The sequence below is a fragment of the Apium graveolens genome, chromosome 10, assembly GCF_009905375.1.
Source record: "Apium graveolens cultivar Ventura chromosome 10, ASM990537v1, whole genome shotgun sequence".
Taxonomy (NCBI): Eukaryota; Viridiplantae; Streptophyta; class Magnoliopsida; order Apiales; family Apiaceae; genus Apium; species Apium graveolens.
In genome coordinates, this window is record NC_133656.1 from 93904925 (window position 1) to 93925761 (window position 20837).

General features: G+C 36.5%; 1 non-coding gene across 1 annotated transcript; it reads left to right on the forward strand.

Annotated features, from left to right (window-relative positions):
• Positions 1–19506: 19506 nt before the first annotated feature.
• Positions 19507–19613, forward strand: LOC141694849 (small nucleolar RNA R71). Its single transcript, XR_012564131.1, has one exon. It is a non-coding gene; the product is annotated as a small nucleolar RNA R71 (small nucleolar RNA).
• The last annotated feature ends 1224 nt before the right edge of the window (positions 19614–20837 follow it).

Consider the following 20837-nt stretch of genomic DNA (forward strand, 5'->3'; position numbering starts at 1 on the left):
AAATAAATCTTAATTAATTAATTAATTTTAGTTGATAATTAATTATTTATTACTCAATTAATTTAAATATTAATTGATTAATTAATTTAATTAGTTATTAATTAATTTTAATTGATTATTTAATTAGATTTAATTATTTATTTCTGATTTAAAAATTCCGAAAAATAGTTTCGAGCTTTAAAATATTATTTTAAATTATTTTCAAAGCTTGACAATTATTATAAAATTATTTTAAAGTCAGCTTCGGGTGTTCGAACTCTATTACTTAATTATAAAATGAATCGGAGTCCCATTTTAATTTCAAAAAATGTTCAAAAATTCGTATTAAATACATGGAAAATCATTTTGACCCCGAATCTTCTTTGAAAAATTATTTTGTTTGAATATCTTGCATGCTATGTGCTACGTGCTATCTGATTGATGTGTTATATGCCTATGTGGTTATTGTTTGACTGTTTTAGTCATAACTTTCAATCCGTAAATCGGATTTGGGTAAAACGAAGGGTAGATAAAAGCTTATGACGTCTATGTGACGATTAGAATGACATGAGATTGAGTATTGATAGATACTTATGATGACTAGCAGAGTAAACGAGGCATAGAAAAAGAAAGCTAGTGATCTGCAAATAGAATTAAAGCGTAGAAAGAGAAGGCAAGTGATTGATGAATAGAAGCAAGACATAGAAAAAGAAGGAAAGTGATGGAAAAGTAAAACTGTTAGATGAGTACAAGTAAAGATGGAAATCATCTGTGATAAGGCAAGTACTTCTGAATCTTTCTTCGAGATATATTGCAAATATTCCTGAACTTCTCATAACATGTTGCTAGTATTCAAAATAAATCTTGTTTTATATTGCAAGCACTTTAAACTATTTAACCTTGAACCCTGATCGTATCATTGAACTTGAGCCGTAAACTTTATTTCTTGTAAACCACCAACGGTTGATTTCCCAGATGTTAAACCATACAAATACAATACTACTCCACAAATACATACACACCATAAACCAAGTATTTCAACAGAATTTTTTGAGCATACAGAAACTTATACACACTGGAATACCCTATCACATCAAAGATCTATACCCTGTATTATCATCGAACCATTGTTCTTCAGATACTTGATTCTTCATTAGGCTTGAAGCCGTTCTTCATATTTACATCTTGATATACCCCGGTGATACGTGTGAAATGTTTTATGCTCTGAGATAAATGCTTTATCAATGTTAATCATGATTCTATTTTTATTGAATTGCAATGGTTATCATATTGAATTGTTTTATAATTGGATAGTTTATAAATGTGGACTAGATTCGTGGTCAGACCAGATTCGTGGTCATATTAGGCCAATGCGTGTCTTGGATCCAGTATATAGAGCAAAGCTGGGAGCCTTACTCGGGGTTAGTGCGTGACTGATCAGCAGCCTAACCTTGGTTTTTTAAAATAAAAAGAGAATATCTAATTTTAATCATTGCCTAACCAGAAACTTGATTCTTCTGAATCATTTCAACTGATCATTGTTGAACCTCAGTTATTGCTATTATGACTTGCTGAGTTAGTTAGCTCACTCTTGTAAATCTGTTTATGTTATTTTACAGTTGAAAAGGAAATTGTTGGTAACGAGGATTCCCAGTCCAGTGTGTAAGCTAGGATTTCAGGATAAGATGGACCCAGTTAGCAGGAGCTTTATAATGTATATGAGTTCTGTAAGATTGTAAGAATGATATCATTATCAGTTGTAAGCTGAAATAGTTGGGTTTTGGTACGATGTAATAAAAGTTAAGGTTGTGGCTTGTTTTAATACTTTAACCTGTTGCAATCCATGGTTATGGTAAGTAGGGTCTTTACATATATTACTTTCATAAGCAGGTATATATAGTGAGTGTGTGTGTGTTGTGAACCCCAAACTTCTGACCCGGGTTTGGAGGGCGTCACAATATGGGATGCTTTGGAAACTCAGTGTCAAGGATTAATGGCAATAAAAAAGAATAGAAGGGTTGTTCTTGTGAAAGAATATGAACAATTTGATGTTAAACCTGATGAGACCATAACTGACATCTATGACAGATTTCTGACCCTGTTGAATGATCTGTCATTGGTTGGAAAAGAGTGTGATAAGGAAGATTCAAACACCAAGTTTCTGATAGCTCTTCCTGAAGAATGGGACACACATGCAACCATAATCAGGCATCAGTATGATCTTGATTTACTGCCACTGGATGAAGTCTATGGGATGCTGAAAACCCATGATCTTGAGATTCAACAAAGGAGGAACAAAAAAGGATAGAAAATGAAGGTTGTTACTCTAAATGTCGAAGCTCACAAAGGCAAGGAAAGAGTTAGAGAAAGCTCAAGAAGAAGGAAGGTAATTGAGGAGTTAGATCAGGATACTGAGTCATCAAATCTTGACAAAGATACTTGAGAAGATTCTGACATTGAATTGGATGATCCTCAAATTGTTCAGATGGCTGCCATGTTGGTGAAAGGTTTTAGAAGAATGAGGTTTGGAAGGCCACAAAGAAAAGATGTCTTTAACAAGAACTACTCTGGTGATGGCAAAGGCAAGTTCAAGAAGAATGATGGTCAGTATTCTAAGGGAAGGAAGTTTGACAAGACCAAGGTGACTTGTTATAACTGCAATGAAAGAGGATATTTGCCTACTAAATGTCCCAAGTCCACTGGAAATGTATTGTTCACTTCAAGCTCCAACAAAGACTAATCATCATGATCATAAAATGATGATGAATGCTATGCTTTGATGGCTACTAGTGGAGAGGACGTGTCTTCCACTGATAAGGTACAAATGACTGTTTTCCCTATAGATACTGATAACATGTCTGAATTGAAAATATTTTTATATTCTCTGCATGCTAGTTTTAAAAGCTAGTCAATTGAAAATGATAGTTTAATTGATGAGATAAAGAACTTAGAAAGAGAAATAACCATTTAGAAGCTGAGCTTATATGTATGCATGAAAATGAAAAAGCATGTAAAAAGGCCACACATAATGAAGCTCAGACGCACATTAAATATGCCATGCTAGGGGAAGTACTTGAGAAGGAAAGAGAAGTGTTTAAAACCTGGATGACTTCAGGAAGAAAGGTTCATAACTTTATAAATGACAAAAACTGGAAGTGTGTTTGAGATATAATAAATTCACTGATAAAAATATTAAAAAGATTATAACCAATACTACACCTGTTAAATTTATCAGTACTAATGAAAATGGGGTTAAGTCAGTATATGAAGTAGGTTCTACCTCTAGAGTTCCTAATAGGAAGAAAGTTGAATTTAGAGTCAAAGAAAAGAAGCATAGAAATATAGACCTTCTAGGCCTCACAAATCAAGTGTAAAAAAGGGTAGAAATGGTAAACAAGGTATAAATAAAGCACGCAATTATAAATACATTCCCGATGCTTCTAGGAAAGCCTGTTTTAACTATGGAAGTACTAATCATATTGATATTGATTATAGGAAGAGTAAAAATAAAGCTATTGTTATTCTTGAGTCTGATATTAGTGGTAGATCAGTATTTTACAAACCACAGAACCCTTGTTTACACTGTGGTAGTATTTGACATTCCATTTATACTTGTAAGGAGTATCATAGTATCTACCATAAAATTATGATTCTTTGCCTAAGTTCAATAAAATTGCTATTTCGGCTAAATCTATCAAATTGAATGATCATGCATCTTATAGAGTTAAAAATGTCAGGACAAATCCTGATGGATCAAATCCTGATGAAGTAAATCCTGATGGACCAAATCCTGATGTGCCAAATCCTAACAAAAAGTCTTTTGCTGACAATAAATATAAGATGTCAAAAAGGACCCAAGAAGTGTGGGTTCTTAAAAATTCTAATTGATCTCCATATTTCTGATTGCAGGGAAATAAAAAGAGTGTGCTAATACTGGATAGTGGCTGCTCTGCACATATGACTGGAAATAAATCCCTGTTGTCAGAATATGAGGAGAAGGCTAGCCCAATGCTTTCCTATGGTGATAGAAATGTAGGAAAAACACTGGGATATGGAAACATAATCATTGGAACTGTCATCATTGAAAGTGTAGCTCTAGTAGAAGGATTGAAGCACTATCTGTTGAGCATCACTCAAATTACTGACAGAGGATACTTTGTTATATTTTATGACACTCACTGTGAAGTAGTTCATAAAGTAACAAAGAAGGTTGTTTTTAAAGGGTATAAACATGGAAATATCTATGAAGCCAAACTTCATGCAAATACTAATGGACCTGAGACTTGTCTAATAAGCAAAGCATCAGTAGATGAAAGTTGGAATTGGCACAAGAAGCTTTCTCACCTCAATTTCAACAATCTTAATAAATTGGTAAAGAAAGATTTGGTTAGAGGTCTACCAAATATGTACTACTTCCATGATGGTTTGTGTAATGTATATCAACAAGCCAAGTAAAAAAGAACCTCTTTCAAGAGCAAATCAGAATCATTCATCAAGAAGCCATATCAAATGTTACATCTGGATCTCTTTGGTCCTGTCAATGTCATGTCAATCAACAAGAAAAGGTACACTTTAGTTGTTGTTGATGAGTGTACCAGATTTACATGGGTATTTTTTTTTGCACAGCAAAGATGAAACTCCAAATGTTATTTTGGATCATCTAAGATTAATTGAGAATGGTTCCAAGTACAAAGTGAAAATACCCAGGAGTGATAATGGCAATGAGTTCAAGAACAGCAAGATGGATGAGCTATGAAAATACAAGGGAATTTCTCAACAATTCTTTGCTCCTGGCACACCTCAACGAAATGGTGTTGTAGAAAGGAAGAACATGACCTTGATTGAAGATGGAAGAATAATGCTTGTTGAAGCCAATATACCAACATACTTTTGGGCTGAAGCTGTCAACAATGCCTATTATACTCAGAACCTAACTCTGATTAACAGACGTGGACTAACTCCTTATCAAATGATCAAGGAAAAGAAGCCAAGCTTGAAGTATCTTCATATTTTTGTATGTAAATGCTTTGTTCTAAGAACTCATACTGAAATGCTTGGAAAGTTTGACAGAAAAGCAGATGAGGGAATTTTTGTTGGATATCCTTCTTCAAAAGCCTATAAAGTATTCAATCTGAGAACAAGAACCATTGTTGAATCAATCCATGTTTCCTTTGATGATAAGAAGATTTCTGGAATTGAAGAAGACACTCATGAAGAACTTGTATTTGCCAACAAAAAGCTCAAGTAAGGAAAAGATCTAAATCCTGATGACTCATCAAATCCTGATGATGAGTCAAATCCTGATGACAATTTAAATCCTGACAATGAGTCAAATCCTAATGATAATACTGATTCTGATCTGGATTTGATTATTGAAGATGAACATGTTGAAGGGGAGCAACATCAAGACTGTCACAACTCTAATGAATAAAATCCTGATGGTACTGATAAATCAAGAAATACTGGATCAAATGAAAATTCTTCTAGTTCAACTAATGATAGCTCATCAGGAGGAGATCATTTAACTGGGCATCAAGATCAATTTGGTGAACAGTTCACAAATGGAAGTTCTTCTCAATCAGGAAATGACAGCACTGATACATGGAGAGCTTCACATGAAGATGATGCATCCAATGCAAGGGGACATCGGGAAATGGGACGAAACTACCAAGGGCTGTCAAATGGACAAAAGATCATACACCTGATCTTATCGTTGGAGATCCTGGTGCTGGTGTTCAAACAAGGAGTGCACTGAACATGAATGCCTTTATCACAACTTTCTTTCTAAAGAGGAACCAAAAAAAGTAGAGGATGGACTTAAAGATGTTGACCAGATTCAAGCAATGCAGGAAGAGTTAAATGAGTATGAAAGGAATAAAGTGTGGAAACTTGTTCCAAGGCCAAAGAACAAATCAGTAGTTGGCACTAAATGGGTTTTTTAGAAATAGAACAGATTCAGATGACACAATACTCAGGAACAAAGCCAGGCTTGTTGTAAAAAGTTATTCACAATAAGAGGGCATTGATTATGATGAAACATTTCTCCTGTGGCAAGACTGGAAGCTATCAGGATTTTCTTGCCATATGCTGCACATAAGAAATTCAAGGTCTTTCAGATGGATATGTTGAGCAACCACCTAGTTTTATTGATCCAAAATTTCCAAACTATGTGTACAGACTTGACAAAGAATTATATGGACTTAAACAAGCACCAAGGGAATGGTATGAAACACTTGCAAAATTTCTGATTGAAAGTGGTTTCAAGAGAGGTACAATTGACAAAACCCTATTTTACATTAATAAGGGTAGTGATCTGCTTTTAGTGCAAATATATGTTGATGATATAATTTTTGGGTCTACTAATAACAAAATGTGCAAGAAATTTTATGATCTTATGAAGTCAAGGTATGATATGATCATGATGGGGGAACTGAGTTACTTTCTTGGACTACAAGTCACACAGATTAATGAGGGAATTTTTATTAATCAGTCTAAGTATACCAATAATCTATTGACAAGATTCAATATGCAGGAAAGTTCTACAACTACAACTCCAATGACCACTGCTACTAAGTTGGATCCGGATCAAGGTAATGAGGTTGATATCACTGCTTACAGAGGTAAGTTTCACTACAATAAACAGAGTAAGAGACATCACAGTTTTAATATCGGTCCTAAATGCCACCGATGTTAACAACATTTTTAACATCACTTTATTTTTAAATGATGTTAAAGGGTTTATAAACATCATTTAGAAATTTGACCATTGTCTAATATTTATTTTCAAAAATGAAAAAAAATGTTTACAACAGTTTAGACAATGACCATTGTCTAATCTCAAATTTTATTAAATAAAAAAAGCAGCAGTTACAACTCTATTATTTCGTTGATTCTCCCCTACCAAAATTCTAATTTGCCCCAATTCTTTTCCCCCGTTTTCCCCCATTCTTTCCCCCCAATTCTCGCTCATACCCCCCCCTCTCTCTCTCACACACACACACACACTCTCTATCTCTCTCTCTCTCTCTCCTGGTCTCTCTCACATTTTTCTCTCTTCCTCCTCGAGCTTTGTTAGGACGGAAACATGCGCTAATATTCACGCAAGTATACGCGTTCGCAAGTAATATAGAATTGTTTCTAGTTCATTCCCACAGAGATTGGCTTAGGTTAAGTTCAATTTATGCACTTATGCAACAATGATATGACTATCGTTCAATGCTAAGACAAATAACAAGTTGGGTTGTTTATAACTAAGATATTAACTAACATAAAATTGACTAAGAGAATTGAAGGTTTGAACTACTTATATGAGACAAATATGGGATTCTAACTTCATTACTACTTCATTCAAAGTCATTGTTCTTAACCTTAGCATGCTGTGGTGATGACAACTAATCAGATAACATGAAACTAGTAAACACCAACTTTAGTTGTATGAATACCCTACTACCAGACATCCACAAAAGAGATAGAAGCTGAATATACACCAATTATATTGAGACCCTATATGTCTATAGAATTTGACAATATAACGGTTTAATGTGCAAGTTATCCATCGTGATTACATAGGGCAAGTAAGATGGTTAAAATGACCTACAAATCATGCATAACAAGACATGAACCTATGCTAGCATGGCAAGTTCTAAACCCCTATATTCACTTTCGCTTCAATAGAGATTAACACGCTATCTTATAAGTTCGCGACGCTCAAAGACGAATAAGCACAACCAATACAAGGATATCATACAATCACCACACACTAAGATATCGAAACAAATTAACTATTGAAATTCATAAGTAAATCCATTAGAACCCCACGATAACGATTAGTTCATAACCAAACTCATCATCACCGTGGGTTCCGATGAAAGCATGATATAATAAACTAATTCTTAATAAACTGAATAAATAATCAAAGTACGTAAACAAGAGTAATAGGTTCAACAAACAAGAAAACAAACATCCAAGATTACAACTCAATTAAAGAATCACAAGTAAAAACAAGTTCTTCTTCTCTTTCGTTGTATTTGTGCTCCTAGGTCTTCTCGCCGTCTTCTCCTTAGTCTCCGTTGTGAAAAACGTCTTTAAAGAGTCATTATATAGCAGCCCAAAACAATCCAGAATTCCAGTAAATCAAAATTCTAATAGCAACAGGATTATAAAAAGCCGACCTGGCGCGGCCACACGCTATCCCAGCGCGGGTGCACTGACAAACTGCAAACCAAGCGCGGCCGCTCTATACTTGGGTGCGACCGCCCTGTGTCTCTGGAAAAAAATATTTTCTTTGCTTTCTTTTGCTGGTTTCTTCGCACAATCATTCGAGGCTCCTTCTCTACACTCTTCCAAGCATAAAAACATTGTAAAGCCTTTCCTGCTTCCGACTATGCCCTGAAATGCAAAACACTACAAAAACACATCAAATACACAAACAACTTGAGTACAAAACACCAATTCGAGCCTTTATAAAGCGTTCCAAGTGGATATAAATGTGACTTACCACACCCCCAAACTTGAATCGATGCTTGTCCTCAAGCATTAAAAGACTCAAAAACAAGAAATAAAAATGCATGAATGCATCTAACATGAAAGCAATGATCCCCTAAGAATAACTAAACCAACAAATGAGCAACATCTCAACAAATGCAATTATTTGCACAGAGTTCAATCAAATTCCATAAATCAACTCACAAACCAGAAACGTGCGTGTGTGCAATTGCTTAACAGATATACTCTCACAACTAGATCAATAACAATGACTCACTACTCATCAAGACAATCACAAGATTATAAACAAGATAAATTCTAAACTCAAAATGACTGACAACACTTCAATTTTATTAGAGTTATACAAGGATTCATGCTTTTATTGATAACACATAAACAAACAAAAATATGCTTATTTGATCATGCAATGAGTGAGGTCCACAAAAGACTTATGCAATAATACCCATGTAGCGACCGTTAGGTTAGCGGATCCCAGACTATAAAAGCCTTAGGTCACTAGGCACAAAGTCCCCTAAGAACTTAATAACTCGAGTATTAAAGAGCCCACTCGTGATCAATTATGCATAACACATATTTTTTTTTTCTTTTTTTTTCTTTCTTCTTCACTTTTTTCAACAATTTCTGAATGAGTGCGTTTCGCTCCATCTCGCTCAACCGTAGACTACTCATATAAAATGAGCCGGCTACTAGCCATTTGACACCTAGCCACAACAACTAGAAACGAAATAAAATATTTTCTCTAATTTAAAAAATCCATGTTATTTTACCATTAAAAGAATATCATACATTCTAGACATAAATAAGTGCTTAAACCTCGACAAACTAACAAACCATGATCATGATCTAGCACGCAAGCATCCTATAAGACTTAGTGAAAATTTCTTGCTTCTAGCATGTAATCAAATCATTAAGACCTAACATCCCTCTATACGACATCACTACACTCGCATCAATATCACAAATCAATCGGAAAAGCAAACCTAAGGGATCATTATAAAATGCACATGCAATTATATGTATCATACTAACATGATAACAAATACACATGCAAACTTAAAAAACCCTACATGACAAATATGAACTACATGACAAATATGCAACTATATGAACTAAACTATCATGAATATGTAACTAAATGGACACACACACACAAACATATTCCTTAACTACCACCCCCAGACTTAAAATTTTCATTGTCCTCAGTGAAGGTACTAGTGAGGAATCAGGCATACCTACTCGGAATCAAGATGGTCACCAAAAACTGGCCACTGAATGTCAACTCCTGTGGCTCTGAAAGCTGTACCCAATGCCTGGGTAAGGTCCTATACAAACCTACTATGGATGTCATGCATCACATCCATCCTCCTCATCAAGCGCCTATACTACGCTGAACCCAAACCAGCACTGTCCTCAGCTTCCTGTTGTTGCTGCTGCGAAGAAATAGGCTCACCCCTCTGATATCTCCATGCAGCTCTACTAGCATGAACTGAACCACCATCATATGTCTGATCGGCTGGCTGGCCACCCGTTAAGTGATCATAGGAGTAACCGAGCCCCTTCTCATCAACCTTCCCACCGTACCACTCCTGCATCACTGCTATCATCAAAATGTCAATAGGGGCACTAGGCAACTGCAGCTGCTCGTGTGCGGGCCAATAAACTCCAACTGCCACACACAGCTTCGTCAAAATTGACGCATACAGAATAGAACCCGTAGTGCTCCCACGCAAAAACCTCAGAATACCCTGATAAATAATGGAGCCAAGATCCACATAATCGCCCTGCAATATCCCCCACAACAACTATGCCCTATCCATAGTAGCATCGTGCACATGCGATGAAGGCATGATGTTCGCATAAATAAAAGAATTCCATGCATGAGCGAACCTGTTCATGCAAGAGGCAGAGAAAGTGGCATACTCGTTCGAGCCCCTCTTGAACTTCCAATGAGTCTCGGGGACACACAACGTAGCAACAATCAGGTCCAAGTTAAAATCCTCCCCGGTCTTTGTTACCCAATCCTCCTGGCCCGGCTGTCTCTCGGGCTGGTTAATCACCCGACGAATAATCTCCACAGTATAGTCCACGGTCAAACCACAAACCACCGAATACCCATTCTTATCAACCTTCATATTAGCATAGAACTCGTGAACAAAACTCATGGGCACAACAGCGGGTGCATCATAAAAAGATACCCAACCCATCTCCAGAATCATCTCCAAAAGCTTACCATCCATCCCCTATGGTAGAAAACCCCACTCCTTCGCTATGGGCTTCGATAGCAGCCTCGTATACTCCGCTTCAGCCTCCGGAGTAGCAAACCTAGGCCTCACACCTCCAACACTTGAAGAATCCGTGGTGCTGCTGCTAACTTGAGTCCTTTGTCGCTTGGGTGCCATTGAATTCGAATAAGTTGAGAAAAGAGAAGTGTATAAGAGAGATTTAGGTTTGAGATTGAAATATATGGTAAGGAATGGATGTGTGCAAGTGTATGTATATATAGATAATGAAGAATTAGTTTTGGAATAGAAGTGGGAATTTATTATATGAATAGTTGTAACGCCCTCCAAAACCGGGTCAGAAGTTTGGGGTCCACAACACACACACACACACACACCATATTTAAACCTGTTTATGAATATAATAATATATATGCAATGACCCTACTTACCATATTCTATGGATCGACGCAGTTTAAAATATGTCCACAAGCCACAATCTTATTTATTACACAAACGTACCAAATCTCAGTTTATTTATCTTACAACTGAAGTTTAAACTTTTTTACAAACTATCAACACAACCAAGCCAAACATCATTTGCTAGTCTATTCCATTTCAACCTGGATACCTAGCTCGCACCCTTGTCTGGGGATCCTCGCTACCACCAGTTTCCTTTTTCACTGGAAAAGAATATAAATAGTTTTGCAAGAGTGAGCTAACTAGCTCAGCAAGTCATAAAGACAGTAACTGAGATTAACAATGATCAATTGAAATGATATATGGAATCAAGTTTACCGATAAGCAATGATTATAATTGGATATTCATTTTCATTTTAGAAACCAAGGTTAGGTTGCTGATCAGTCACGCACTAACCCCGAGCAAGGCTCCCAACTTTGCTCTATATACTGGATCCAAGGCACACATTGGCCTACTATGACCACGAATCTGGTCCATATTCAAAAATAATCCAATTCTAGAATCACAATATGATAAGCAATGTAACTCAATAGTTAAATCATAAACAATATTTATTTTGAAACATAGGATGTCTGTAATTCCATGAAATGACCAGAAAATCATAAAGGTTGGGTTTTAATCAAGGAAAGAAACAGAAAGCAGAAGACTCAAGGGTTCAAGAGTTACAAGAATTGGTCTTCTGTTACACAAGATATAAGGGTTGGTATGATAAGAAATTTTGTATCAAGAATAAGTATATGGTAGGTATGTATGTTTGGAGTAGTATCGTATATGTATGGTTTGTATATGTGAATTTAACAATCAACGGTTTATGAAGAAGAAGGCTTATGGCTCGAGATCAATAAAAATCAGGTTTTGGGTTAAGTACTTCAAAGTACTTGCAATATAGAATAATAACTGTTTAGAGTAATTGCAACATAATGAAGAACGTTCCAAAATACTTGCAATAATCAAGAGGAAAAGAAATACTTGCCTTATCAATTTGCTTTCACTTTACTAGCACTTATCCAGTGATTCCCACTCACTGACTATCTGCTTTCCTTTTCTACATCTCACTTCCTCTGTTACACATCAAATGTACTTATCAATACTACTTCTTATCACATACTATTCGTTTCAAGCTTCTAACTACCCTTCATTTTACCCAAATCCGACGTACGGATTGAAAGTTATGAATAAAACAATCAAACAATACACGTACAATCATATTACGCATCAATCGGATCATATATAACACGTAGCACATAAGATATTCAATTAAAATAATTAGTCAAAGAAGATTCGGAGTTAAAATAATTTTCCAGATATTTATTACGAATTTTTGAATATTTTTCGGAATTAAAACGGGTCTCCGAATCATTTTATAATTAAATAATAGGGTTCGAACACCCGAGTCTGACCTTAAAATAATTTTATAATAATTATCGAACCTTAAAAATAATTTAAAATAATATTTTAAAGCTCGAAACTATTTTTCGAAATTTTAAAATCAATTTTAAATAACTAAATCCAATTAAATAATTAATTAAAATAATTAATAAATAATTAAACTAATTGATCAATTAATATTTAAATTAATTGAATAATTAATTAATTAATTATTAACTAAAATTAATTAATTAAGTAATTTAGATTTATTTTTGAATTAAAAACAAATTTTCGGAATTAAAATAATCATTTTTGGAATTTTTGAAATTTAAAAATAATTTTCTGCAAATAATATAAAAAAAGAAAATACAATTTTTGTAATTATATAAACAGAAATATATATTTTGATAATTTTATGAAACTGCAGTGACTATTTTGAAAATCTGCACAACTACAGGGGGTTAAGTGGTAATTTACCACCCCCGTCTGCTTCCTCCCTTGCCGGCCGGAACTCCATGGCCGCCGCCATGGAGCTTTTTCGGCGGCCCCAATCAGGCTCAGAAACACGATTAATTCACAGGAGATATTCTACAGGCATGCAGGAACCTTTCTGTGTCATCAAAATGATTAAAAACGTATCGAATCAGCTACAAAAATGGACGAAAAAATCCGCCGCCGTCCGACCCTTTTCTCCAATCATCGCCTTCCTGACATCGTCTGTTCTTCATATATACATCAATAAATTCGTCTTTTCATGATCTACAAACTTGTATAATCAATTTTAAATAATAATCCTTGAATCAAAAACTCCTAAATTTTGATTAAGAACATTCAAAGCTATAAACCCTAATTTTAAAATCCGAGAATCAAACATCAATTTGAACATGTTATTGAACTCCAAATTTGAAGTATAATATACCAAAATGACCAGAAAAATATTATCTACACGATGGAATCATCAAACCATATCAACAATATCAAGAACAAAAATTCATAATTTAATCCATAATTAATTCAAATTAAAATAATTAAATCAGAAAAGACCTTGATTTCTGGGCAAAAACAGATGGTGGATTTAGAAAGAGGTTTTCAAGAGCTTCGTTTTGATATGTTGCACGCCCGAATCGGAGTTCGATAACGCCTTCGTTCGTACGTTTGATTCTCAAGAACGTATCATTTTTAGGGTTTTTCTCTGTATTTCTTATTTGTTACTGATTGGTTATGATTTTTACGAATAAAATGAAATAATAAAAGGGCTATATATATTTATGGTTCGTGTTGGATCGTTAAATTAGTTACTTAGCCGCTAAGTAACTACAAAAACGATCCGATTTAATGCCCGTATTGGATAATTATCCCAACCGGGTCTTTTATAAAACACTTTATACGAAGATAATGTAATATTATCTCGTCTTTCGAGAATACGGGGTTTGTTGATATATTGAAATAATTATCGTATCGAAAATTGTACGCCGGGACGCATACGGGTCAAACCGTAATCCGGATCGAAAAAGTTAAAACACGAAAAATGTCCAGACTTACCAGATTAGGTTATAAAGGAGTTTTCGGAAGAGTTTCGGGTTTTAAAAACGTAAAAACGGTTGAGGTTGGACGATTCCCGACTTTATAAAATAATTTTGTAATTTTTCAGAAAATAATTAATAAATTCATAAATCAATATAAAATCATATAATACTCCAAAAATTACCAGAAAAATACCTTAATTATCTATATTTTATTCTGGACATAATAAAATTAACACACTCATATTTTATCACATATATACATATAAATATTATTATCAATCAGCAGATAATTTACCAAAATTCACATAACAATTACATAAAAATCATTTATTGATAAAATAATTATACGCGATATCCCGGATATTACAATAATGGGAGTAATGGGGTGATTGGAATTGATTTGGAGGAGGAATTATGGTAGTGGAATGAGGGAATTTCGGCTGGGTGTAATGTTTTGTTTTGAATTTTCGCTTTTCTTTTTTTTTTCTCCAAGGGGTCAGCGCGGGTGCGCCGTATGTCTGTCAAACCAGCGCGACCGCCCCACTTCCCAGTGCGGGCGCGCCGTGCTTCTGTCAAACCACCCTGCTTTTTCAATTTTTCTATTTTTTTTGTGTTTTCTTCTGCTTTTTTCTTCCTTCTAACTCCTTTTCTTCCTACTAATGTACAACAAGCTTGGGTTGTCTCCCAAGAATCGTTTGGTTTACATCGCTAGCTTGACGTAGAATCCCGAGATCAAGTGGACAACAAAACGGCACTAACCACCTCGCGGTTTGCCGTATTTCCATAGTAGTGCTTCAGACGCTGTCCATTCACCTTGAACGCTTGGCCTGGATCATTCTCAAAAATCTCCACTGCTCTATGTGGAAACACAGTTTTGATAACAAATGACCCTGACCATCTCGACTTCAATTTCCCAGGAAAAAGACGGAGAGAGAGTTGAACAAAAGAACTTGTTGCCCCGACATAAATGATTTGAGCATTAAACCCTTATCGTGCCACCTCTTGACTTTAACCTTATACATTTTGTTGTTCTCATATGCTTGAAGTCAAAACTCATCGAGTTCATTCAATTGAAGCATCCTTTTCTTACCAGTTGCATCCATATCAAGTTTCAGTTTTTTCAAAGCCCAATACGCTTTGTGCTCTAGCTCCACAGGCGAATGACATCCCGTACCATAAACTAGCTAAAACGGTGACATGCCTAGCGGAGTCTTGTATGCCGTTCGATAAGCCCAAACAACTTCATCTAGCTTCAAAGACCAATCCTTCCTTGATGGACATACAACCTTCTCTAGAATATGCTTGATCTCTCTATTAGATACCTCAGCTTGACCATTAGTCTGAGGATGGTAGGCTGTAGAAATGCGATGATTCACATTATATCTTTACATCATAGCAGTGAACTTACAATTGCAGAAATGCGATCCCTTGTCACTGATTATGACTCTTGGAGTCCCAAATCTTGTGAATTTCTGCTTGTGAAGAAAATTGAGCACTACCTTCACATCATTCGTCGGCAAAGCTTTAACTTCCACCCATTTCAAGACATAATCAACCGCTAACAAGATACACTGATTATTGCAAGATGAGACAAATGGCCCCATGAAGTCTATTCCCCAAACATCGAAGACCTCAACCTCGAGTAGTACATTAAGAGGCATCTCATCCCTCTTGGACATATTACCAACATGCTGGCAGCGATCACACTTCAAAATGAATCGATGCGCATCCTTAAACAATATAGGCCAGAAGAATCCTACTTCAAGGATATGAGCTGCTGTCTTTTCTCCACCATAGTGGCCTCCATAAACAGTCGAATGACATTCTCACAAGATACCCTCCGTCTCGCTGTACGGAATACATCTCCTGATGATTTGGTTAGCTCATTGCCGAAACAAAAATGGCTCATCCCATATGTACCACTTCACCTCATGAAGAAACTTCTTCCTTTGAGCAGAAGACAAGTCTGGAGGCATAATATTGCTCATAAGGTAGTTCACAATGTCTGCGAAGCACGATTCTTCCTCTTGCACCCCAAACAATTGCTCACCTGAAAAAGACTCATTTATGAATATCTTATCCTGTGAAGTCGCACTTGGATCTTCTAAATGAGAGAGATGATCATCAACTTGATTCTCAGTAGCTTTCCTATCCTTGATCTCCAACTCAAACTCCTGAAGTAAAAGAACCCATCAAATCAATCTAGGCTTCGAGTCCTTCTTCGAGATGAGATAGCGAATAATAGCGTGATCAGTGAAAACTGTCACTTTCGTCCCAAGCAAATATGAACGAAACTTCTCAAAACCATAGATAATGGCTAAGAGTTCCTTCTCAGTAGTAGTATAATTCAGTTGAGCACCATTGAGGGTCTTACTAGCATAGTAGACCACATGAAATATATTGTTCTTCCTCTGCCCAAGAACTGCTCCAATTGCATAGTCACTTGCATCGCACATCATTTCAAAAGGCCCATTCCAATCAGGTGCAGTTATGACAGGTGCCGTAATCAAACTCTTCTTTAAGCTCTCAAAAGCAGCTAGACACTCATCGTAAAACTTGAAAGTGACATCTTTCTCCAATAAATTGCACAACGGTTTAGAGCTTTTAGAGAAGTCCTTGATGAACCGCCTATAGAAACCCGCATGACCAAGAAAACTGTGAATCCCCTTAACAAAAATTGGTGGAGGAAGGTTTTCAATGACCCCCACCTTGGCTTTGTCCACCTCAAGATCTTTACTAGAGACCTTGTGCCCAAGAATGATGCCCTGTTGTACCATAAAGTGACATTTCTCCCAATTGAGAACCAGATTGGTCTCAACACACCTTTTAAGAACTGCGCTAAGATTTTGCAAGCACTCGTCGAAAGAATCCCCAAACACAGAAAAATCATCCATGAACACCTCCACATTCTGACCAATCATGTCATAGAAGATAGCTATCATGCATCTCTGAAATGTGGCAGGTGTACCACACAACCCAAAAGAAACTCTTCTGAAGGCAAAAGTACTAAATGGATAGGTGAAGGTAGTCTTTTCCTGATCTTCTGGAGTGATGCAAATCTGATAATAGCCCAAATAGCCATCCAGAAGACAATAGTATTCATGCCCATCCAACCTGTCAAGCATCTGATCAATGAAAGAAAGGGGGAAGTGATCCTTCATCGTGGTCTTGTTCAGCTTCCTGTAATCCATGGAAACTCTCCACCCCGTGACTGTTCGAGTAGGAATGAGCTCATTCTTCTCATTAGTGACCACATTGATACCTCCTTTCTTCGACACACACTGAACTGGACTCACCTAAGAACTGTCATAGGATAGATGATCCCTGTATCTAGCCACTTGAGAATTTCCTTCTTCACAACCTCTTTCATTTTCGGATTTAACCTTCTCTACTGCTCAACAGTCGGCTTACTTCCTTCCTCTACAGGATTTGATGCATGCAATAAGAAGGGCTGATTCCCTTGATATCTTCTATAGTCCATCCAATTGCCGATTTGAAATCTCTTAGAATTCTCAAGAGCTTTTCCTCATCGTTACCTGAAAGGTCAGATGTAATAATAACAGGCAAAGTAGATGCATCACCTAAAAATGTATACCTCAAATGTTCAGGCAATGGTTAAAGCTCGAGTTTAGGAGCTTCCTCAATAGATGGCTTGAGGCGCTTTGGAGACTTTTTCAACTCTTCCAATCCAAGAAATTCAAAAGGTATATCCAGCCTTCGCATCCAAGGAGAAGCATTCAAATACTGCAACTGCTCATCACCTTCATCATCTTCACTATCTGAATTCCCCAACAAGGCCTTCTCTAAGGCATCGAACCTTAGCATTTGATTAAGTTCTGAAGTAACCACAGAATCGACCAATTCCACTTTTAAGCATTCCTCATTATCAGAAGGGAATTTCATGGCATTGAAAACATTAAACATCGAATCCTGATCCAGTACTCGCATAGTGAGCTCACCCTTCTGCACATCAATCAACGTTCGACCAGTAGCCAAGAATGGTCTTCCCAAGATTATGGTAATCTTTTTATCTTTCTCGAAATCAAGAATTACAAAGTCAGCTTGAAAGATGAGTTTGTCCACCTTGACCAAGACATCCTTCACAATGCCTCATGGATATGTAATAGAACGATCAGCCAACTACAAGGACATATAAGTAGGCTTAGGATCAGGTAAATGTAACTTCTTGAAGACTAGAAAAAGGCATCAGATTGATACTAGCTCCCTAATCACATAAACACTTGTCGAACGACAATTTTCTGATAGTTCAAGGAATAGTGAAGCTTCCAGGATCTTTAAGCTTCGGAGGCAACTTCTGTTGCAGCACAGCACTGCATTCCTCCGTAAGAGCAACGGTTTCTAAGTCATCGAGCTTTACTTTTTGAGAGAGAATATCTCTCATAAACTTCACATAGCTAGGCATTTGTTCAAGAGCTTCAGCGAAAGGTATGTTGATATGAAGTTTCTTGAACACCTCCAGAAACTTTTGCTTCTACAGCCTCTTAGGAAAAGAAGGTTGATGATAGACCTGTTTCTCCCCTATATTACCCTCGGGATGAGTGTGTTCCACAGTTTTCTTCCTTGGTTCCACTTCTGCTTCCTTTTGCACATCTTCTTCAGCCACATCTTCATATTCTGGAACTTGAGCTTTTTCTTGGCTTGCAACCTTCCCAGAACTCAATGTAATTGCCTTAACCTACTCTTTTACTTCCTTCTTGCCTGGAACTTCTGTATCACTAGGAAGTGTACCAGGTTGTCGATTCAGCAAGGCATTGACAATTTGCCCAATTTAATTCTCCAAGGTCTTGATAGAAACCGCTTGGCTGTTGCACATGAGCCTCAACTCCTCCAATTCAAAATTTTCATTAGATTGTGGTAGTTACTGAAGCTGGAGCTATTTTCTTGGTGCATATTGTGGTTGTTGAAAACTAGGAGGGTTTTATTGCTTTGCTGCATACTGCTGATAAGGCTGTTGCACCGCATTCTGAGTGTTGCTCCAACTAAAGTTAGGATGATTGTGGTTGTTTGGATGATAAGTGACTGGAACAGGTTGTTGCGATGTTTGAAAGTTGCTCACGAACTGAGCTGATTCACTAGAAATAGCACACTGCTCCGTCTCATGCGTACCAGCACAAAGCTCACAAATACTAATGATCTGATTAACCCCATAATTAGCCAAAGAATCCACCTTCATTGTCAAAGCTTTAAGCTGAGCACCAGCTGCATATACCTCCAGAATTCCTGCTACCTTGCCTTGAGGTAGTCTCTGAGAAGGGTTCTGGTATTCATTAACAGCCATCAGTTCAATCAATTCATAAGCTTCATCATAGCTTTTAGCCCATAAGGCTCCACCCGATGCTGCATCAAGCATGGGTCTATAAGTCGCACCCAAACCATTATAAAGCAGTTGATAATCATCCAGTCAAGAATCCCATGATGAAGGCACTTCCTGAGCATCTCCTTATATCGATCCCAAGCCTCACACAACGATTCTCCAGATTACTGCTTAAATTGAGTAAGAGCATTCCTGATTGCAGCTGTCTTCGCCATAGGGAAAAATTTAGTTAGAAACTTTTAAGCAAGATCTTCTCATTTGGTGATAGAACCTGTTGGTAGAGAATGTAACCAACTCTTAGCTTTATCCCTCATAGAAAATGGGAAAAGCCTAGCTTTATAGCATCTTCAGAAAATCCATTGAACTTGAAAGTGTCGCAGATCTCGATAAAATCTCTGATGTGCATGTTGGGATCTTCTATAGGAGAACCCCAAACTGAACTGAATTTTGTATCATCTGAATCGTGCTAGCCTTGATTTCAAAAGTGTTAGCTGCGATGGCTGGTCTTACAATGCTAGACTGAATATCATCGATCTTCGGTTTTGAGTAATCCTTCAAAACCTTCGGATTCACTGCTGGTTCTCCCATTATGATTAAAGCTTCTTCTTCTTCAACTTTCTCCTCAACAAAAAATTTTTCAACTACTTCCTCTGCTTTATCCAGTGTTCTCTTACGAGATCAAGAACGCGTTAGCATACACACTCTCTAGAATACCTGAAAAAGCAACAACCAAACAAGTAAGTAAAATATCCGAGTCAGTGAACTTTAATGACCACTGATGACAAGCACATAAACTAAAAATTAACACCGAGTCCCCGGAAGCGGCGCCAACAACTTGTTAGGATGAAAACACGCGCTAATATTCACGCAAGTATACGCGTTCGCAAGTAATATAGAATTCTTTCTAGTTCATTGCTGCATAGACTGGTTTAGGTTAAGTTCAATTTATGCACTTATGCAACAATGAAATGGCTATCGTTCAATGCTAAGACAAATAACAAGTTGGGTTGTTTATAACTAAGATATTAGCTAACATAAAATTAAATAAGAGAATTGAAGGGTTGAATTGCTTATATAAGACAAACATGGGATTCTAACTTCATTACTACTTCATTCAAAGTCATTGTTCTTAACCTTAACATGCAATGGTGATGACAACTAATCAGATAACACGAAACTAGTAAACGCCAACTTTCGTTGTACGAATACCCTACTACCAGACATCCACAAAAGGGATAGAAGCTGAATAAATACCAATTATATTGAGACCCTATATGTCTATAGAATTTGACAATATAACGGTTTAATGCGCAAGTTATCTATCGTGATTACATAGGGCAAGTAAGATGTTTAAAATTACCTACAAATCATGCATAACAAGACATGAACCTATGTTAGCATGGCAAGTTCTAAACCCCTATATT